The sequence below is a fragment of the Pleurodeles waltl genome, chromosome 6 (genome assembly GCF_031143425.1).
Source record: "Pleurodeles waltl isolate 20211129_DDA chromosome 6, aPleWal1.hap1.20221129, whole genome shotgun sequence".
In the NCBI taxonomy this organism is placed as follows: Eukaryota; Metazoa; Chordata; class Amphibia; order Caudata; family Salamandridae; genus Pleurodeles; species Pleurodeles waltl.
Window position 1 is genome coordinate 1,094,784,343 of NC_090445.1, and position 23,735 is coordinate 1,094,808,077.

The window sequence follows — 23,735 nt, forward strand, 5'->3', positions numbered from 1 at the left end:
GAGAGCTAAAACAAAAAGGGCACTAGGTTAATGCTAATGGAAAAGACCAATTATTCTATTTCAGGAAGTGAAAAAAGAGATACAAGCCTCTAAACCCAAATGGAAATTACCTTCTATCTTGCAGATAAAAATGGGCTCTAAATTCAGGAAACTAATCTTACTTTTCAAGAGCAAGATTTAAGAAAAGAAAAATAAGAACTGGTTGTAGAAATCTGTACGAAAGGAATGAACATTATAAACTGTACTACAAAGAAATCGTAAGAGATTATAACAAACTCTATTAGAGAGATATTTCTGAAGTTCAAGAAACAGGATTATTTTGAATTGCGAATATGAACCAGACTGGTTATAGAAGAATGGTGGAGAAAGACAGAGATCCTAAAAAAAAAATATCAACTTACAGAGTTATGAAACAAAAAAGGATTAAAATTAAAAAAACAAATCAGAAAAAATATAACAATGATAAAGGGCCTGATTTGGATATTGGCAGACGGGTTACTCCATCACAACTGTGACGGATATCCCGTCAGCCGAAATCTGAATGCAGTAGGAAAAAATGTGATTTAGATTTCGGCGGATGGGACATCTGTCACCGTTGCGACGGAGTAACCCGTCCACCAATATCGAAACCAGGCCCTTTGTCTTGTGCCTTTGTCTTGTGTCCTTCCACCTTTCACATCCACCATAGCTTTCAAAGGGAGAGATATCGAGGGAAAAGTGTTTGCTGCGAAGCAGAGACCCATATGTTAAGAAGAGTACATCAATATGACTTACATATCTTTAGTAATCTAAGGACACCAGATCATGTCATGGTGTAGAGGAGGCGACCTTGGAAGAGATTTTGAGCCATGATAAAGCAGATTTTGGTGAATGCTCAGGACTGCTTAACCAAACTGTGCATAAGATTATCATGAATGAGAGAGTGGTACCAGCTACACAAAGGTTGAGGAAGCACATTTAGTAGTGATAAGTGATACACAAAGTAGTGCTGTAACTATTTTCAGGGTAGGGATCCTGGTCATCAAAGTCACTACACTGGAGGAATTGGGGTTGGGAGAAATCCAACTGCAGCTTAAGAAGGAAGTGTACCAAAGGGGCTAAACTAATTTAGCGGTACAGTGTAGTTGCACATCGTGCGTGTTGGACCTCATTTTCACAAATGTATACATAAATGTAGTGTGGTAATGGGCAATTCATGACCTTCCGTCTCCATGTGAGTAGATTTGATCCAACACCGTAGCTGTGATTAGTCTATATAAATAAATAGATGCACTCGGTACGAATCCTGATTGGGGAACTTTGCTTATCTGAGTATTATTACAACCCATCACAAAAACCTCCTCGTCAGTTTGGAATATTCAGAGAGCCTACAGAATACTGGGACTGGTAGAAGTTTTCCATCACATTTTCTCTCTCTTTTTTCTGCTTCCTCTTACTCTCTCTCAGATCCTTACGGGTCTCAGAGCTCAAAGGATGGTATCCTGTGTCGAAAAAGAAAGCAAGGGAGATTAACTTGCAACAGATTCAGGAAGTGAGGAAAACTAACGTCATAATTAAATTGGTAGAGATATAGGGGGTCATTCTGACCTCGGCGGTAAAAGGCCCTTACCACCGGTCGAAAGACCGCCATCATACCGCCGCGGCCGCGGTAAACCGCCACGGTCATTCTGACCTCCAACTGCCAAACCGCCGAAAACCCGACATCCACGGAAGGCCGCCTCATCAGCGGGCAGTGAAAAACTGGAGATGACCAAACCTCTACCGCCACGCCAACACAAACACGCCCATGCCATTACGACCCACGAATCCACGCGGCGGTCTTTCAACCGCGGTATTCCATTGGCGGTACACACCGCCGCGGTCAAAATACACACCCAGCTCCAAAACACAGCCACATTGGACAATTTGAAATACACACACCTGATACACATACAAACAACACTCCCACACATCCAAGCAATTATAAAACACACACCCACATCACCCACAAACCCCCACTACTAGAAAATCGGAGAGAAGGCGATAGAGAGAGAGAGAGCACAGCTATCGAAAACCCCAACACACACAGGAACCCAACATCATCAACCACACCACATCTACGCACACATCACCACACACCACCACTCACATCACCACAAACACCACCCCACACCTCATCCACACCACCCCATGGCACCCCAAAGGCACCCCAGGTTTTCGGACCAAGAACTCAGGGTCATGGTGGAGGAAATAATAAGGGTAGAGCCCCAGCTCTTCGGCACACAGGTGCAACACACCACAATAGCCAGGAAGGCGGAGCTATGGCAAAGGATCGTCGACAGGGTCAACGCTGTGGGACAGCATCCCAGAAACCGGGAAGACATCCGAAAGCGCTGGAACGACCTACGGGGAAAGGTACGGTCGATGGTCTCAAGACACAACATCGCTGTGCAGAAGACTGGCGGCGGACCCCCACCCACTCCTCTCGAATTCACTGCATGGGAGCAAGAGGTCTTGAACATCCTGCGGGCCTCGCTGGAGTAGGCGGAGGAATGGACTCTGGTAAGTCTAATCTCAACTAATCCCCCCCCCAACCACCAGCATGCCAACCCACACCCCCACCCTCACCCCCAACCCCCCAGCACACATCCTCCCTGCCAATGTCTCACCAGCACAACCCACCCAACCCAAAACCAAACCCTGAATGCCAACACAAACCATGGACACCCATCACCTATGCATGACCACTGCACATACCCATCCCCCCCCACAAACCACCCTCACAACTCCTCCCACAAGGGAATGCCAGCACTGGGGGACAAGGGCACCCACAAATCGCACGCCATGGAACACACAGAAGCAATAACCATACTCTTTTACCCCGGCAGGGCCCGAACGCCAACACACCGGCCAGGAGGGTCCAGATATGTCCATCCCACCCCCAGAACAGGCCCCCAGTGAGGACAGCAGCTCTGTCGACCTAGAACCTGATGACCAGCCCGGACCATCGGGGACCTCTGGACAGTCGGTTCCCCACACACAGACACAGGCCACAGCAGACCTAACCCCCTCTTGGAATATCAGCACAGCTCCCACCCAGCGGGCCCATGCCTCTGTCTCCAGGACAGGTCAATCAGCGGTGTGTCCGCCACTACAGGGCACCCAGGCTGACCCAACACCCCAACAACAACAGGGACCTGGGGGCAGTGGTAGTGGGCACACCGTCCAGGGGACAGAGGCCCGGGGAAACAGGGGAACTGGGAGGGCTGCATTGCGACAGGGGGGGGGAGGACAGGCCCAGGGAACCGACTCTCCAAGAGGCCCTCACCACCATCATGGGAGCATACCACCGCTCCCAGGAGACGATGGCGACGGTACTGGCCAGGTTCCAGGAGATCCAGGCACAGCAGGAGGAACGGTACATGGGGTACAGAGAGGAGCTCAGGAACATCGTCCTGGCCCTCAACCAAATAGTCACCACATTGCGGGACCATGTGGCACCCCAAAGGGCCCCTGTCACCAGCCTGGACCAGGAACAGCCTACCACCTCCGCCGGCTCTAGTGGACAGGAGGCCCCCACACAACGACAGGCCACCAGAACCCCACCTCCTGCTGAAGATCAACCACCCCGCAAGAGGAACCTGAGATCACAAAGGAAGACAGAGTAGGATGCCAAGACCCCCGCCAGCATAAGATGCCCCCTGATGTCATCCCACTGTCCCACATTGTCACCCTGTCCAACCTTGAACTGCCCCTGCTCCATCCTTCCACAGGCATATAGACAATGCACCTGTGCGACTGAGAACTGGACTCTGCCATGGACATTACTCCACCCCCACCCATCACCGTTTTACTATCATGGACCTATATGTAGCACTTGAAATAAATCACTAATTGCACTCAAAACACTCAGGAGTCTGCTTGTATTCTTAACAAATGTATTACACATAACGGTTCAAAAATGTTCAGTTACATTGTGATGACAACATACCAATGTCAATGTGCTTTACTCCATGGGCAAAAAAAGCAGAAGTCACGCAGTGGGTCATACAGCTCTGAAAAGGGAAGGGAAAGTCACAATTCAGTTGAAAGGAACTGGGGGGAAACACATAAAGTAGAGATGCAGGAGGCCTGAAGTAAATGTAAAATGGCGTGGGGGATTCTTACCTGTGTGCTACTGAAAATACTGTTGTATGACTGTGTCTCTGTTGTCCGTGTCGTCCCCGTCGTCTTCCTCCTCTTCACTCTCCACAGGCTCCACAGCTGCTACAACACCACCATCTGGACCATCCTCCTGCAGGAAAGGCACCTGGCGTCGCAATGCAAGATTGTGAAGCATACAGCAGGCCACTATGATCTGGCACACCTTCTTTGGTGAGTACATTAGGGATCCCCCTGTCATATGCAGGCACCTAAACCTGGCCTTCAGGAGGCCGAAGGTCCTTTCTATGATCCTCCTAGATCGCCCATGGGCCTCATTGTACCGTTCCTCTGCCCTGGTCCGGGGATTCCTCACTGGGGTCAGTAGCCACGGCAGGTTGGGGTAACCAGAGTCACCAATTAGCCACACACGGTGTCTCTGTAGCTGTTCCATCACATAGGGGATGCTGCTATTTCGCATAACATATGCGTCATGCACTGACCCAGGGAACTTGGCATTTACATGGGAGATGTACTGGTCAGCCAAACAGACCACCTGCACATTCATAGAATGGTAATTTTTCCTGTTTCTGAACACCTGCTCATCGTCTTTTGGGGGTACTAAGGCCACATGGGTCCCATCAATGGCACCAATGATGTTGGGGATATGTCCAAGGGCATAGAAGTCACCCTTCACAGTGGCCAAATCACCCTCCTCAAGGAAAACAATGTAGCTCCGCATGTATTTCGTCAGGGCAGACAACACTCTGGACAAAATCTTACAAAACATAGGCTGAGACATCCCTGATGACATGGCCACTGTTGTCTGAAAAGACCCACTTGACAAAAAATGGAGGACTGACAGAACCTGCACGAGAGGGGGAATTCCTGTGGGTTGGTGGATGGGGGACATCAGTGCTGGCTCCAGCTGGGCACACAGTTCATGTATGGTGGCTCGGTCAAGTCGGTATCGAAGTATTATATGACGTTCCTCCATTGTCGACAGGTCCACCAGCGGTCGGTACACGGGAGGATTCCTCCTTCTCCTCGCAAGTCCCAGCGGACGGTGCCTAGGAAGGAGAACATGGAGTACAGAGTCAAGCAACCCACAGGTACGTAACTACAGCTTGCACAGTACACGAATCGCTATGCATTGAATGGCTTGTATGAGTGGCAATGCAAGGCCTAGGCCTGTGTGATGCAGTAGAAATTAAGCCATGTGGGCCCTTGAAATGGCGGCTGCCTGACCTGAGAAGTGTGACAATGGGATGTGAGGTCAATGCGCTGGCGTGGCACACCGTGGCGGTAGGCGGTCGAAGACCGCGGTGCGAAGCCGCATTGGTTAACATTGAACCCTATGGGTTTCAGGAGCCAATGACGATGTGCGCCGGCGGTCGCGGTACGCACCGCCGTGGTACGCACCGCCGCGGGCGTGACCGCCATTTTCTATCTGATTAATCACTCGAGACCTGATCATCCATCGGAGGACCTATACTGCAAGTGCTGCTGTGAACTCGATCTGGAAGAGACAATGGCTGCTGCAACTGGGGAAAGGGCCCCTGCCTTCACTACAGAAGAGTTGGAGAAACTTGTGGATGGGGTCCTGCCCCAGTATGCGCTACTCTACGGTCCTCCAGACCAACAGGTAAGTACACTGGGTGCACGTTGAATGGGCTATGCCTGTGTTGAGTGGGGTGGATATTAGATGGTGGGGTGGGGAGACAATGACGAGTGCAAGGCACGACAGATGAGAGCATTTGCCACATGGCAAGGTTGGGGAGGGGGCGCCAATCACATCTATCATGCGGAAAATTGATGATATTTCCAATTCCACCCTGTACATGTCAAATAGGTCAGCGCCCATCAGAAAGTCGACATTTGGCGTGTCATCGCCAAGGAAGTCCGGACCCTGGGGGTCCACAACAGACGGGGCACCCACTGCCGCAAGAGGTGGGAGGACATCTGCCGCGGGACCAAGAAGACCGGCGAGTCACTGCTGGGGATGGCCTCCCAACCTAGGAGGGGTGCCAGTCGTACCCTGACCCCCCTGATGTCCCGGATCCTGGCGGTGGCCTACCCCGATTTGGATGGGCGCGTGAGGACATCACAGCAGACACAAGGGGGTGAGTACCAGCACATTCAGCTATCTTTACGCGCAGTGGAGGTGCCTGGGTGGGGGAGGAGGGCTGTGGGTGACATTAGGCCAGGGCGCTTTCTGTAGTGTAGTCCTCTCCTTTAGCCATGTCCCTGTGCCCCCGCCCCCCACCTCTGTAGGGTGACAAGTACAGCTATCCATGGTCTTGCATCACCCATGTGCGCGTTTGTTGTACCTAGACCTGTTGGCCTAGTCACAAGTACTGAGTAGTGTACCCCGATTGCGCGGCTTAGTGCATGAGGCTCCTGTGTCTGTCCTCTCCGCCAACGGTGTTGACAATGCATGCACTCAACCTGTTTTTATTTCTCCCCCCACCCTTTTTCTTTATCTTCTTGTGCATGTGTGCATTAGCATCATCAGGCGGAGGAGAATTGGCACCGGAGCACGAGGGAGCTGCAACTCACAAGGGCCCGGTGGGCCATGGCACAGACACCGAGGCCACCAGTGATACGGAGGGCGAGGGGAGCTTCACAACGGGGACCCGTGGTGACACCAGCGACACCGACACGTCCTCGGATGGGAGCTCCCTAGCGGTGGCGGCAACATCCGTGCCCCCCGCCTCTACAGGTACAGCCGCCACCCAGCGCACCAGCTCCGCCCTCCCAGCAGCCCCTCAGCCTTTGCTCCGTGCCCGCTCGCCCAAGAAGGCGGGCATCTCCTTCGCCCCAGGCACCTCAGGCCCTGCCCCTGTAACCCCTGCTGCCCTCAGTGAGGAGGTCATTGACCTCCTACAGACCATCATTGTTGGGCAGTCTACCCTTTTGAATGCCATCCAGGGGGTAGAGAGGGAGGTGCATCGTAGCAATGCATACCTGGAGGGCATTCATTCGGGTCAGGCTGCCCATCAACGATCGTTCAATGCTCTGGCCTCAGCACTGACGGCAGCCATTGTCCCTGTTTCCAGCCTCCCTCTTCTAACTGCCTCCACCCTGTCTCTGTCTCCTGTTCCTCAGCCTATCCCATCCACACCATCAGACCAGCCTGCACACACCTCAACACCCAAGGGCAGCTCATCCAGACATAAGCACCACAGATCACACAAACATTCACCCAAGCAACACCCAGATGCAGACATGCCAACAGCCACTACCACCTCTGTGTCCCCCACCTCCTCGTCTCCCTCCTCCCTCCCTGTGACGTCTCTACTCACACCTGCATGCACACCACCAACAGCCAGTACTTCCATCATCAGCACACCCTCCAGTACAGTCCGCACACGTGCAGTCACCACCCCCACTGCCATTTACACGTCCCCTGTGTCCTCTCCCACTGTGTCTGTCACCCCCTCTTCCAAGACACACAAACGCAGGCAGCCACCCACCCAACAGACAGCCAACCACCTCACCACAGCCTCCAGCCCATGCACCTTCACCCAAGGACAGCACACCTGACTCTCCTACAACCACCTCCTCTTCCTCCACTCCCATAACCACTACACCTACCCTTTACCTTGGTCCTAAAAAAGTTTACCTCTCCACTCTTGACCTCTTTCCCTCACCTGACCCACCCCCTCCATCTGCTAAGAGTCCCAAGAGCGCCTCAGCCACCACCAGCCCGGCTTCAAGGGTCACTGTAGTGCATGGATTTTGGAGTCCCCCCTTTGCCAGCAGTGATACATAGGTCAGCAGCAAGGGGACAGCCAGCCCCCCCCTGGAAAGAGGACCCGTAAAGTAAGGGGCCGCCGCGAGAAGACTGACACGGCTGCCCCCAAGGACCAAAGTTCTGCCACTTCACCTGCCACAACATCCAGGGGAGGCAAGGCCCAGAGAGCCACATCGAAGGAGGGCAAGGGCAGCAGGGCGGAGAAGTCAGCCAGCAGGAGCGCGGACCAGGAGGGCCCCACAAGCCCCATCCCGGGTGTGAGGGAGGACACCCAAGGGCCCAGGACACCGTCACCGAAGGGTCCAGCAACTGCACGGTCGGAGGGTGACTGAGCAGGGAGTCCTGGCCAGGTCTGACTCCCTTGACTTACAGAACAGGCACGGCTGAACAGGGCCCCGCCGTGCAGAAAGGCACGGCTGAACAGGGCCCCGCCGTCCAGAAAGGCACCGCTGAACAGGGCCCCGCCGTCCAGAAAGGCACCGCTGAACAGGGCCCCGCCGTGCAGAAAGGCACCGCTGAACAGGGCCCCGCCGTGCAGAAAGGCACCGCTGAACAGGGCCCCGCCGTGCAGAAAGGCACCGCTGAACAGGGCCCGCCGTCCAGAAAGGCACCGCTGAACAGGGCCCCGCCGTGCAGAAAGGCACCGCTGAACAGGGCCCCGCCGTGCAGAAAGGCACCGCTGAACAGGGCCCCGCCAAGACAGGCTCCGCTCCGCTGGGCCCCGTTGGGCCCCGCTGTCTCAAGCACCGCTCCGCTGGGCCCTTCCTGTCAAGCACCGCTCCGCTGGGCCCCACCGTCTCAAGCACCGCTCCGCTGGGCCCTTCCTGTCAAGCACCGCTCCGCTGGGCCCCGCCGTCTCAAGCACCGCTCCGCTGGGCCCTTCCTGTCAAGCACCGCTCCGCTGGGCCCCGCCGTCTCAAGCACCGCTCCGCTGGGCCCTTCCTGTCAAGCACCGCTCCGCTGGGCCCCGCCATCTCAAGCACCGCTCCGCTGGGCCCCGCCGTCTCAAGCACCGCTGGCCCAATGACAGTGCCGGTTCTGTGTGGAGCTACTGTTCACGCTGCACTCGGGCCACCCTGCCTCCTCCATTGCCTGTGGAGACTGTTATCCACTTAATAGACTGTGGCTTTGCACTCCCCAGGATTGAACAGTGGGCAACCCACCCACTGTAGAGACTTGAGAGACTGTGCTTTGCACTCCCCAGGATGTAACAGTGGGCAAGCCACCCACTGTAGAGACTTGAGAGACTGTGGCTTTGCACTCCCCAGGATTGAACAGTGGGCAAGCCACCCACTGTAGAGACTTGAGAGACTGTGGCTTTGCACTCCCCAGGATTGAACAGTGGGCAAGCCACCCACTGTAGAGACTTGAGAGACTGTGGCTTTGCACTCCCCAGGATGTAACAGTGGGCAAGCCACCCACTGTAGAGACTTGAGAGACTGTGGCTTTGCACTCCCCAGGATGGAACAGTGGGCAAGCCACCCACTGTAGAGACTTGAGAGACTGTGGCTTTGCACTCCCCAGGATGGAACAGTGGGCAAGCCACCCACTGTAGAGACTTGAGAGACTGTGGCTTTGCACTCCCCAGGATTGAACAGTGGGCAAGCCACCCACTGTAGAGACTTGAGAGACTGTGGCTTTGCACTCCCCAGGATTGAACAGTGGGCAAGCCACCCACTGTAGAGACTTGAGAGACTGTGGCTTTGCACTCCCCAGGATGTAACAGTGGGCAAGCCACCCACTGTAGAGACTTGAGAGACTGTGGCTTTGCACTCCCCAGGATGTAACAGTGGGCAAGCCACCCACTGTAGAGACTTGAGAGACTGTGGCTTTGCACTCCCCAGGATGGCACAGCGGGCATGGTGGCCCCTTCGTGGATCTGGCGTCGTGGACTCATGTGGCTGTGGTGCCCCCCCTTCCTTTCCCCCTGAGGTGCCTGTAGTTTTATCATCTGATGCCCCTGCAGTGTTCTCTCCAACGGACTCAGGTCTCCTGTGTGGGCTTTGCCCATGTGTTGATTCACTTTGGCCCACGGACAGTTGAAATTTCAGTGACTGTGCTGGACTTATTGCCTCTATTTATCAGTTACGCAATGTTTTAACTGGAATTTTTTTTATTCATTTTCCTATTTTACCATGACTTCAATGAACCTATTTTATACATAAATTTAGTTTCTCACTTTAATTGTATCTTTTCATTATTCCGGGGGGTTTGGGTGGTGTCACTTTGACTTGGTGCTCTGCATTGGTGTGTAGATAGTTGGTGGGTGGGTGTATTGCGTATGTGTGTGCCCGTAACCCTTCCTCCTCCCCCCTCCCCTGTGTCGTAGGTGCAGTACTCACCGTTGTCGTCTGCACCGGAGTTCGTACTCGTGGTAGATGAGCAGGTAGACGAGAGCAGGTAGGATGTTCAATTCGGGCTCCATGCTGTCCTCCTTCCTCGTGGAGTGTATAGAGGTGAGCGTTTTCCCGTTCGTAGTCTGTTTCCGCCGTGTTTTTATCGGCGGTGCTCCCGCCCCGGAAAAGGTGGCGGATTGGTGAGTTGTGATAGGGTGGGCGGTACGTTGTCTGCCGCCTGCCTGTTGGCGGTGACCGCCGCGCTGTTTGTCTGTCCCGCCGTGGCGGTCAGAGTGTTAAAGTGGCGGTCTGTGTTGGCGGTTCCCGCCAGGGTCAGAATTCATTTTTTTTTACTGCCTGCCTGTTGGCGGATTGGCCGCCGCTTTATCACCGATCGCCAGGGTTGGAATGACCCCCATAATCATTCTCATTTCTCTTTATCCAGGTTTTCACACTCAAACATACACAAACCTACCAAAAATTGGAAAAGATAAAATAGATGAACCGTAATTTGAGTCCTTGTCTCGTTCTGAAACACTGAGCAGAAATAGAAATACTGGGCTAAGAAAAGTAATGGAAAACAAAACTGTTGTGGTACTATAAAAGAAAACACACAAGAAGGCATATTGTGCAAGCAAAATGTTATTGTCAGAAGTGCAATCCACCAGTAAAAAAAAAGTGTCTCTTCATGTTTCCCTGCAATTGGACTGTATTATTCCGGAACACCAATCTATGGATTTATGCTTCTTGAAACAGTGGGTCAAGATTAAGCATAACAGACACTGGGGGTTATTACAACTTTGGAGGAGGTGTTAATCCGTCCCAAAAGTGACGGTAAAGTGACGAATATACCACCAGCCGTATTACGAGTTCCATAGGATATAATGGACTCGTAATACGGCTGGTGGTATATCCGTCACTTTACCATCACTTTTGGGACGGATTAACACCTCCTCCAAAGTTGTAATAACCCCCACTGTGTTAGAGGCAGAGTCTAATCAGTGGCACATGCATTCCTATGTACCCTCCAAGGATTAAAATATTGTTCCTTGCCAGCATTGCACCCTGTTTCCACTTCTTTATTTTTACAAATCATTGTTGTAAGGATTGTTCGTTCAGCTGGTCCCATTAAAGGCAAATTGTGAATACATCTCACAGAAGGTAATGATTTATCAAGTGAAAGTCTAGGACTCTAAACAAGGTGTCTTTTTGTCATGCTCTTCTTAAACGTGCTGTAAGTACAGATGTAGTCGGTTGTATGAGTCTGAGAACTTTATTCATGGAGAACTTCACCCACGATGGGGAGCGATCTGCTGGCTTAGATCCCAGACGAAACCAACTCATGTCAGCTGGAATTTTCACCTGCCATTCACAGCCAGCATGGGCCTTACATCTGAGTACATACAACACTTTTGAATATCAATAGAGTATCAACATGCTAAGGTGTGACTTGGGCTCACACGCATACAGGCGCGTGAGTTACACTGCTATATACTACATTCAGTGCTTAATTTGTAAACAAAAAAGTGCCAGCACCCAAAGGTCTCCTCTGAAACACGCGGCCTGCTGCAATTAAATGTGCGAGCACAGAATACTGAGGCACTATAATCTTGAAGCTGTTGCGTAGGTTCTCATTATTCTAATGAGACTACTGGATTTGAGCAGCAGAATTGCCTGCAGTGTGGGGGACTGAATCTTAACCCACTACAAGTGACACCTGTCGCCCCAGTCCGGGTTTTGCTCTGGCTAACTAGCAGTGGCTCATCTCTACCCAAGAGCAGGAATGATTGGGCAGCAGAGAACATGACACAATTGACTCCCCAGGGAAATCGTGGTCACTCAGATCTCATCCATTTCTCTCAGTTACATTAGTCTCACATATACAAGGACAAGGAGAGGTAGTATATGTTTCAATAAGGTTTTAATGAAGCAACTGCATCTTAAACAATAAAGCATGTACTGCAATAACCAAGACAATAAAGCTTGACAAGATTAAAATTGTGACAAGGAGAGTAAAGCATAGAAATAACGCTACCATATTGTCAGTAGAGTCAAGAGAATAATCCCTCTAGGCTATATTAGATCACAGCATGTTAAGCTATAGTTCTGCCCTTCAGGTTCCCCTGGGAAGACATCATCCCCCATACCTGAGCAAAGGCCTGAAGTCTCCATAAGCCACTGTAGTGAAGCGTTCAGCAATCAGCATACAGTCGTGGTCATCTGGCAGGAATCTCCCTCTAACGTGTATGGGACAGGGAAGTGTTTATATAATAAAACATCTGATGTTCTGAGAAAATGTCCATACAAGGATGTGTATGTTTCTATAAATACCAGAGACAAAATGTTACCACGTGTACCGGCAACCTATATTACTGCAACCTTGAGAGAAGCACAAAGTGAAAGAAAAGTCTTGTTTTAAGAACACAGTGCAGGCCTAGGCAAAAACAGCTAAACAGACAGAAATAAAACAAGACCGCAAATGTGGCTATTGTTAATATAATCAACAAAGCTGAATATAATGTATCTAGGTTAAACTGCACAGCGGCAGGCCTATTGTGCTAAAATATTGTGCATGGAGCTATAACTAAAATGGCTACACAACAAAGCCATCTCAGGCCTCTTTAATCTGAGGGGACCTCCCTGAAGAGTACATGGAGCCCCCCGCACCCCCCCCCCCCTCCCACCCGGGCTCACTCAGGAGCTCTCAGACCAGCTCTCAGAGAATGAGGGAAAGCTGAGTCACAGAGAACGCTTTAAGTTGGTTTACCTTGTTTTTAGAAGCAAGATCATTTCAATTACTTGATCGTTCTTTCTATTCTAGCTGTTTTAAGAGCTGTTGGGGAGTGCCACAGGGCTCTTCTCTTAGCCCTACAATATTCAATATCTATATGTCACCACTGGCAAAGGTAGTGGAACCATACGGCCTCTCCCTAGTATCATACGCAGATGACACCCAGCTGGTGGTATCCTTCTCCACCGATCAGAACTCAGTTGATTCATTATTTGCCCCTTGTCGTTGTTTACGGACAGTATCCAAATGGATGTCTGTAGTGCTTTTGCTCTTATCTAGTTCTTAGCACTTACATAACATACCAGGAATGCACTTCTGAGTTCAAAGAAGACTTTTATTGTTGTTAATTCTTCCCCACGTAAATGACGGATTAGTAGATTTCAAGCACACGTTAATGAAAACAAAATATATCAGTTTGCAATATACACAGCAGGTTATATTTATAAGATATTGAATGCAAAGCAAAACAAATACTTCACCGTGTGAGAAACTATTTACAGCTTCATCTTTCTAGGGTCTGCAAGCTGATGACTCCCTGTCAGCTGCGAGAAAGAGATTTATCTACCCACACGGAATGCTGGCAACTGGCGCCTAGTTCCAGCACGAAGTCAGGCAGATTCGAATCTGAATCTCTGCAGCCTGTGACATTCGTTACAAAGGTGTGCCCCCTCCTCTCAGACTCGGGAAAACTGAGCAAGCCTTTGGAGACTCGCCAGGTCTCCGAGACTGCTCCTCTTCCCAGGCTCTAGCGGAGAAAAAAACACCCAGTGTACCCTCTCTTACCAGGTCTAGTCTACTGTGAGAAAAACATCTTGGTTCATCTTGTGCAAAAACACAGCTTGGAAAAATACAGCTTGGATTCTCAACTGCAATGTCTAACTTCACGTTAAAGGCAATAGGCAGCTAACCTAAATATCAAATGCAATATCTAGTGTCATGTCAAAGCCAATAGGCATCTGAGCTGAATATAAAATGCAATGTATAATATCATGTCAAAGCCAATAGGCAGCTAAGCTGAATACAAAATGCAATGTCTAATATCATGTCAAAGCCAATAGGCAGAATATCTAATAGCATGTCAAAGCCAATAGGCAGCTAAACTGAATACATCATGTCAAAGCCAATAGGCAGAATACAGAATGTAATGGCTAATGCAATGTCAAAGCCAATAGGCGGCGAAACTGAACAAAACATACAATGTGCTACTGGTGAACATTGAGCAACTAATATGCGCAGTGGTGAAACACAAAGTCATTGGTCAAACTCCATTAATGGCATAACATTCCGCCCTTTGACCAATGAATTTTTGTTTCACATATCCCTTGTTTCAAACAAAAACAAAAAACAAAAAAAAACATCAGCACAAAAAACATTATCAGCAAATCAGATTTGAATGATAAAAGCAATCCCTGTAAAGCAATGGAAGTGGATTAACACATTGATCTCATAACCTTTCACATCAGATACGTCTACATGAAAAAGACTGGGCAATTTGTACTCTGATAGTGTCTCTAATTCAACAGTGTTAGCAATTTGATGTGGCATGAGTTCTACTCATGTAAAGGTGCACGGTCCACCTGAAAGGTTTGCTGAAAGATAAGCAAAAGTCAGAGTTCCATACGAGAAGGAAAAAAAAAGAAATAAAAAAACACAGCTTAGTTCCAGTGGAAGAATGCAATCAAACAAGTTGAACTTGAACTGAAGGCGCAGTTTGCGCAAAATGGATCCATGGTGCTGGCACTTTACTCAGCCAGGTTCAGGTTGGGGGTTCGGTCCCTTCCCCGACCCCACACGCACACACCCGAAGGGGGACCACACAGCACACTCAGGGACAGTGGCGAAACGTGGTAGGATCTGCAAAAGAAACAAGTATGACTTTTCTTGCAAATAACATTTGTCATTTAAACTGCACCCTTCCTCTTTCTTTCCCTGTTTTATAATCAGCGGGACGTTTTTGGGGCCCTTTGTTAGAATTTCTGCAGGTTCTGGAGGGTCACTTGGGACTTTAACCCACACATCAGCACTGAGGTTTTTATCTGCTGCGCCACAGCTTCCCTTTTCTTGCACTGTCAGAAGGGCTGGGGCAGACTCATTCTTTACCAAATCTCCATTCACTGCATTTTTGCCAATTTGGGCCATTCTGTCTCCAATTTGTATAAATGAATCAGATTCTTTTCTAGGTATCAGCATAATTTCGATTTCTCCTTGGTAATCTGCAGCAATCACTCTCCCTAAAACCTGATCAATTTGCCATTTCTGTCCTGGTAACTTTCCTCTCCCCAACTGCTCTGTGACTGCTTGCATGACAGATTGCTTTTGTGCGTGCTGCACAGTTTTTATCAAATCTAGGGGAATGGGCATCTCTCTCATCTCTGCCCACCTGTAAGTGGCCTTTTCTCCCAGCTGTTCACATTTCTGGGGCACCCACTTAGCCATCCCCACTAAGGCAGAATTCTGGGTGTACACTTCTCTCTCTGAATTTTTCTCATTAACATCTGCAAGGTAATTGTACCAGTTAGGTGCAAGCCATGTGGAAAAACGAACAGCTAAAACATTAGCAATGAACCAAAAATCAGTATAAAAATGACACATCTCACGTAGCTCTTGCTTTAAAATCTGACACACATTGTACAACGCTATTCCTTCTCCTATGCCATCAAACAACATTTCAGTCAATTAATCATTAGTAAAACAAACATGCTTTTTATCTTCGGTGGACACGAGTTCAAATGGTGCACACAATTTCACTAGTGACTCTTTTACCTGTGGTACTCTAGCCCTGTCTTGCAAGTACCAGATCCAGTGTATGATCCTAGCTAGGGGCACTATTTTCTTCCCTTGTTCTTGAGTTACATGTACATCAGTGTTTGCACTCAATTTCACTGCGCAGAAACCTAAAGTCTGCATTATTTCATTTGCCAAATCACAAGCGCGCAGCTGCATATTATTTTTCAGAGTGACCATATACAAAAGTGTTAGGATTTCACTCAAATGAGGGCTATTCTGTTTCCAAAAATCAAACAAGCTAATGAAACTCGGTGTCTCTTGCTCTAAAATCTTTCGTTTTACTTGTGCATTTTGCAACGGTAACTCGTAAATCACATTCTGAGCTCTCTCATTCTCGTCCGTGTTATCAGTTAAGGAATGCATTTTGGCTGCCAAAAACCCTGGCTCACACGAAGACTCAAAGCAGCTCGGAGCTGTCTTAACCCCCTTATTACTGGAAAGGGAAAAGAAAGATTCTTCTACAACAGCATTTTTATAACTTTCAGCATTATCTTGAATTAATGTATTCTGGCTAATTTGCTCACGTAAATTCCTATTTTCATGTTCCAACTGCCTACATTTCTCCTGCATTTCTCTGTAAGCAGATAAAGGTATCCAAACCTTTCTGTCATCATTGCTTCCAAAAGGCACCTTTTCTAAATATGCACAACAAAAATTATTTCTCAAAGCACTATCAGGCAGTTTAGCTACACATGCATTTTCAAACATGGTCTGCCGTGCTTCTGTGATTCTCCAAACAACAGAAAACATTTTCTGTAATTCTCCAAACAACAAAAACAATTACACTTTTAAAGTGTGCACGTAGAAATCTTCCAATTCGTCAATCCCCTTAACCGGCTCTTAACGACCTCTCAACCGCTTCTTACCGGCCCCACTTCTGGTACCAAATGTAGTGCTTTTGCTCTTATCTAGTTCTTAGCACTTACATAACATACCAGGAATGCACTTCTGAGTTCAAAGAAGACTTTTATTGTTGTTAATTCTTCCCCACGTAAATGACGGATTAGTAGATTTCAAGCACACGTTAATGAAAACAAAATATATCAGTTTACAATATACACAGCAGGTTATATTTATAAGATATTGAATGCAAAGCAAAACAAATACTTCACCGTGTGAGAAACTATTTACAGCTTCATCTTTCTAGGGTCTGCAAGCTGATGACTCCCTGTCAGCTGCGAGAAAGAGATTTATCTACCCACACGGGATGCCGGCAACTGGCGCCTAGTTCCAGCACGAAGTCAGGCAGATTCGAATCTGAATCTCTGCAGCCTGTGACATTCGTTACAAAGGTGTGCCCCCTCCTCTCAGACTCGGGAAAACTGAGCAAGCCTTTGGAGATTGGCCAGGTCTCCGAGACTGCTCCTCTTCCCAGGCTCAAGCGGAGAAAAAAACACCCTGTGTACCCTCTCTTATCAGGTCTAGTCTACTGTGAGAAAAACATCTTGGTTCATCTTGTGCAAAAACACAGCTTGGAAAAATACAGCTTGGATTCTCAACTGCAATGTCTAACTTCACGTTAAAGGCAATAGGCAGCTAACCTAAATATCAAATGCAATATCTAGTGTCATGTCAAAGCCAATAGGCATCTGAGCTGAATATAAAATGCAATGTATAATATCATGTCAAAGCCAATAGGCAGCTAAGCTGAATATATCATGTCAAAGCCAATAGGCAGAATATCTAATAGCATGTCAAAGCCAATAGGCAGCTAAACTGAATATATCATGTCAAAGCCAATAGGCAGAATACAGAATGTAATGGCTAATGCAATGTCAAAGCCAATAGGCGGCTAGACTGGATACAGCATGTCAAAGCCAATAGGCAGAATACAGAATGTAATGGCTAATGCAATGTCAAAGCCAATAGGCGGCGAAACTGAACAAAACATACAATGTGCTACTGGTGAACATTGAGCAACTAATATGCGCAGTGGTGAAACACAAAGTCATTGGTCAAACTCCATTAATGGCATAACAATGTCTGACTGTAAACTCAAGTTGAAGAGAGACAAGACAGAGGTTATGATCTTGGGTCATCATGCTAAACCAAAACTAATCTCCCCAGTTCTACATTCGCTAGGAGATCTCCCCTCGCCCAACGAACACATCAAGAGTCTTGGAGTATGGCTTGATGCATGGCTGACCATGGATCATCAGGCAAAGAAAATATCCTCCACTTGTTTTACTTCCGCCTATCGCAAAGAGTCTTATCATACAGGCACTTATCATCTCACGCCTGGATTATGGGAATGCCATGTTTCTTGGTGCTCCAAAATATGTTAAAAAGAAACTGCAGGTGGTGCAGAACACTGCTGCCCGCCTTCTCTTAAAAATACCCAGACATGAATCAGCCAAATCAGCTCTCTCAACTCTGCATTGGCTCCCACTGGAGCAGTGGATAAAGTTAAAAAAATGCTACATTCATAGAGCTCTTCATGACAAAGGCCCGCCACTTTTGCGAATACTGGCCTCTTTCCATAAGCCTGTCAGACATCTTAGGTCATCATCGGCGGCCTTAGCTGTAACTACCTCAATAAAAAGGGCCAAATGTGGCAGAAGATCTATGTCCTATCTTGGCGCCAAATTGTGGAATTCTCTACCATTGGCCCTACGACAAACTAGCCACAAACTTTCCTTTCAGCGGCTATAAAAACATGGTTGTTCTGATCTCTGTCCCTAAAGCAGTATTTTTGAAGATTTCTGTATAGCGCTGGGAGGCCTCCGGGTAGCCATGCACTCTATACATTTTCATAACATAACATAACATAACCAAGGTACTGTTCTGAAGGGGGGGCGTGGAGCTTGGGGCCCCTGCACCACAGGGGCTATGGGAGCCTTTGTTACACTACTGGAGACGCTGTAACTGTAAACACCAGGTTGTAACCATTGAAAAACGCTATGACCTTCATGCCCAGCATTCAAAGGCCTACCCAGTTAAATCCACACAACCATATTCCAGAATGGAAAACAACCAGATAATAGAATGAAACAAAGTAACAGCATGAGACGCACAGACAACACAACACTCATCCTCCCTTGAGTGCAGCAATAAAAAACTAAAGGAAAATAAAAACGAATAGTATAACAAACGCAAGAAACACACAATACTAACAATCCGCATAGTTAAATGGAAGTGGAGGATATAGTACACCCTGGACACAGTGATACCGACAAAAAGACATAACCTTACCCCATTAGAAACTCATCAGATTTGTTGGGAAAAACAACTGTGACCACTTTTTTGACACAACATGTTTTACCTCCCCTTCATTCTTTTCACTCACACCAACCAGAATATTAGCCACACTTAGCCTGGCATAAAAGGGACTCTTCAGAGTAGGTTATTGACCTGGGGTAGGCCTTATAATGTTGGTGTACACAAAAATAGAGAAAGTCAGTGTGGTTTACAGTCATGTCTGCAGTGACACTCCATTATACACTTATGGGGAAGGCTGCCTTAGAGTAGAGCTCCACTTTGCCTTAATCTACAGACACCAGAGTCATACCGATGTACAGTGTAACCTGTGTGAAAAGAACAATTCTGTAAAGTTCAAAGACATACATGTACAGCTTATGGGTCATACAGGAATGTCATATTTCTCTGGCTCATCTCAGGATCATAGACTAGGCCTTTTTCACTCTGCTGGCCTGGGTTATTCACTTTTCTCTCCAGTGACAGGATCAAAAGCCTCACACCACAAAGCGAGCCATTAACAATGCTTACATCAGCTCCTGATAAAGAAAGGGGTGGGGGTCACTGCTCAGCATAAATTAGCTAGCTGTCACCCTGTGCCAGGAAGAGGGCCTGCTCAAGCCCACTGAACAAAGGAGGAAGCTCCAACTTCTGGAGCCACCTAGGAGGGCGGACTCCTTTGAAGTTTTTCTAGGGAAAGGCCTGGCAGTGATGTCAGTGAGGGGTGGAGCTGAACCTCCAGTGCAGATGTGGCAAGTGACTCCTGGGTGACACCATTTTGAAATAGCCCAGAAGGCTGTGCAGGGAGGTTGGGTAATGGGTGAAGAGGTGATGTGGCACATCAGGGTAGGTTAGAGGTGCATCACTGCAGGCCACTACCGTCCCCACTTAAAAGGTCTTGCACAGGGGAGAGAGCTCTCTCTTCGGTGTGCTTTTCTGCTGGACACTAGAAATTGAGGCAGTCACTATGGACAACTGGAAGGAAGAACCCCCATATTTGCCTTTTGGCCTAAGGATTCTAACTCTAATTGATCCCAGGACCAGTGGGCCACTCCCCAGGATTAGGGAAGCTGGTCCCCTTACATCCCCTGAGGATCAGCTGGGAGAAAGACCGGACATTTGTGCAAGGATGGAGGGTAGTGAAGAGAAAGATTGGCACAGGGAGGCGGAGAAATCAGCTGCCTGCAAAGTTTGTCACCTTTGAGGCCAGGAGGCCTGAAGAAAGTACTTCAGGTAACTGGCTAGGGCCTGCCACCAGGAGCAAAACAAGACCAAACCCATCCAAATCGGCCCAACTGGGCCTGAGATATCACATTTCTTAATCTTAAGTTTAGGTGACCTTTTCATCGCCCGAGCATGTGGAGCACTGCTGCAAGGCTGCATTTGGTCCCCTAGGTGGGCCAGGGCCTATGGGCTGTACCTGAACACCAAAAAAACTATGGCAGATGAGAAGGGGCCGAAGACCTCTTCCCTGGGTCCTGAGAGGTAATGGAGGTGATGGAGTGCCGTCACACCACATGCTTAATTGCCAATATTAAGTGTGTTCATTTAAATTTATATTCATTTATTCGCTAACCTGAGAGTCAAGCGCTACAATGGGGTGTTTGGTTCCCAGTGGAGGAAAAATGTGGACCCATTATTTATGCAGACCACACAACTAATGTCCCATTTTCTTACAGGGAACAGTTCAAACAGCTGCAGGGGATGAGAGAGCTTGCTCTATCCCTTTCTTGACAGATGGCCTTGCTTTACTCACGTGTGTGAGATTATTCAATTTTTCGGCCGTTGTCTCTTGGCAAAACCTACAGTACTTGTAGGGTGTGAAGTGTGTCAACACGTCACTTTATTGCACCACTCCATCTTTCCTAGTGGAATTAAAGATTTACAGCAAAATGCTGCCAGGAGTCGGCTGTTGAGTTGAGATAATGTCAACTGTACTTTTCATATTTGTCATGCAGAAATCCGATCTGGTGAGTACAGTATGTGCCAGATGGATCAAAATGTTCTCATTTTAATGCAATAAAGGTGTTGATCGGCGCGGTTGATCAATCACTTCGCAGTTGGGGGCTTTCGGTCTCTCCCGGCCCCACACAGACACACCCAAACAATAGTATGATCTGTAAAAGACACAAGAATGATCATCCTCGCAAATAACATTTATCAGCTCCTTCCTTTCCTGCCCTGGTTTCATTACTAACAGTATATTGTCCTTACCTTTTGCTATTACTTCTGCTTGGTCAGGAGAATGATTTTGGGATTTTACCCACACCTTATCACCAGGATTTTTGTCAGTTGAACCAAAACCTCCCTCTACACGTACTGTAAGAAGGGCAGGGGCAGTCCCCTTTTTAACTGTTCCTCCATACACTGGAATAATGTCAATCCGAGCAATTCTGTCTCCAGGTTGTATTATCAAGTCAGTGTCTCCACTGTTCAACAAAATCACTTTAAGTTCTCCTTGGTAGTCTGCATTGATCACTCCCCCCAAAACCTGAATACCTCTGAGTGCCAACTAGGGGGAATTTGAATTCCAACACCTGTTTCAAGAGGTGCCATATCGCTCGGTTTCAATCCGTACATGTTCAAATCATGCAAATCAAGACCAGCAGATTCTGGTGTTGCTCGGTATAGAACTATGGCTCCTGTTTTTGTCTCCAAATACATGATGGTGTTTGTTGCTACATGGGGTTATATCTGTAACGCTGGAGTCAGCATTCGCATTAGAGGGATCTCTGCATTTGTAAAGGTCTATTATTTACAATTTGTATGGCCTCATTTAAATGATCTCTCCAGTTCCTTAAAGGTCCATCTGATAATTTTTGTAATTGGGCTTTTAGTAACCCGTTCATTCTCTCAGTCAGTCCTGGAGCTTGTGGGTAGTATGGAATATGATAAATCCAAACAATGTTGTGTTGTGAACAATAATCTTGCACCAATTTACCTTTGAAATGTGACCCATTGTCACTTTGGACCTGCAGTGGGACTCCATAATACAACATTAACAAGTCCAGTGTTTTTATGGTGTTAAACTGGGTAGCGAGTTTACGTGGAAATGCAATCAAATATTCAGAATAAATATCCACCTCCGTGCAAGCACATTGACACCCCGACTATTCGGTAGTGGCCCAATGTAATCAATCTGCCATATCTGCCCCGGCAACTTCCCTCTCCCCAACTGCCCTTTGACAGTTTGCAGGACATATCTCTGTTGTGTGTGTTGACAGATAGGACAATTCATGATCACTCTTCTTATCAAGTCTAGGGGAATGTGGATCCCTCTACTCTCTGCCCTCCTGTTAGTGGCCTTCTCTCCCACATGTCCACATTTTTGGTGTGTCCATTTAACCTTCCCAACAAAGTCAGAATCCTGCGTTGCCACTTCTGCCTCTGAGATTTTGGCTTTGTCGTCTGCAAAGGAATTTAACCATTGTTCTAGTGAATCAGTGAGACAGTGAGCATCTATGTGATACACAGCAACAGTACTTTGCTCCAGCATTACCCAAATTTCCTGCCACAATTCTTTGCCCCACACCTCCTTAGAATGTATTTGCCAGTTATGTGCACACCATGTGGGAAGCCAGGTGGCTAACCCATTGGCTGTGGACCAAGAATCAGTATAAATGTGACATGTCCCAGGAAGGTCTTGTTTTAATGCTTGTTATACAGCGTACAATTCTGTGTATTGACTACTCTTCTCTCCCTTCTCCTGTAGTGGAAAGCAGCTTCTTGGTGCCTAGGTTTTATGACACTGCATTTCAATTTCTTTTGGCCCCCACATACGTGGCTGAACCATTGGTGAACCATACATGCTTCCTGTCCTCAGGGGACAAGGATTCAAATTTCTCTCCTCACCTAAAAGGTGATTCTTTTATCTCTGGTACTTCCTGCACCCTGTCATCATCCTCCATGGGGGCCTGTGCCATCTGTTAATGCAGGGCCACTGTCCCTGCAGGTCCCACTTGGGCCCTGTCCTGTATGTATCACTTTCACTTGATCACATTGGCTTCTTGTGCATGTCCTAACCGGTGGGTTTTAGGTGAACTCATCATCCACTGCGTTATTGGAATCTCAGGTCTCAGAATTACATTATGACCTAGGGTCATTTGCTCTGAATCGTCTAGAGCCCAGTAGCACACTAGTAACTGTTTCTCAAAGGGAGTGTATCGCTCTCCAGCATCTGGTAGCTTTTTGGTCCAGAAACCCAGGGGCATCCTCTTTCTTCCCTGTTTTTTCCACATGATCCAGTTTGCATATCGCCCCTGAACGGTTACATGTAACTCAATGTTTCCTTCCTGTACTGGCCATAAGTCTAATGCTTGTTGAATCACCTCCTTTGCCAATTCAAATATACATTGCTGCTGCTCTCCCCATTCAAACTCATGCTTTTTTCTAGTCACTTTGTACAAAGGGGCCAAACTGATTCAAGTGAGGGATATGCTGTCTCCAAAAATCAAACAATCCAATGTATTGCTGAGTCTCCTTCTTATTAAAGGGTGTGGCAATGTAGTGGATCCTATTTAATTTTAATCGGAATCAGGAGTTTAGTTTAGCCTTCTTTGGTTGTAGGCCTGTACCCCGTCACCTAGTGACTTTTAACCTACGTAGCCTGCACTGTTTTAGCGCATTTATTTAATTATTTCTTCCAAGATGGCTGCTATGTTTATAGTTAGGAAGATGATTTGATTTCACGTTATCCGTACCACTCTGTGAAAACGTCACTATCAGTGTCAAAGACAAGGGATATACGTAG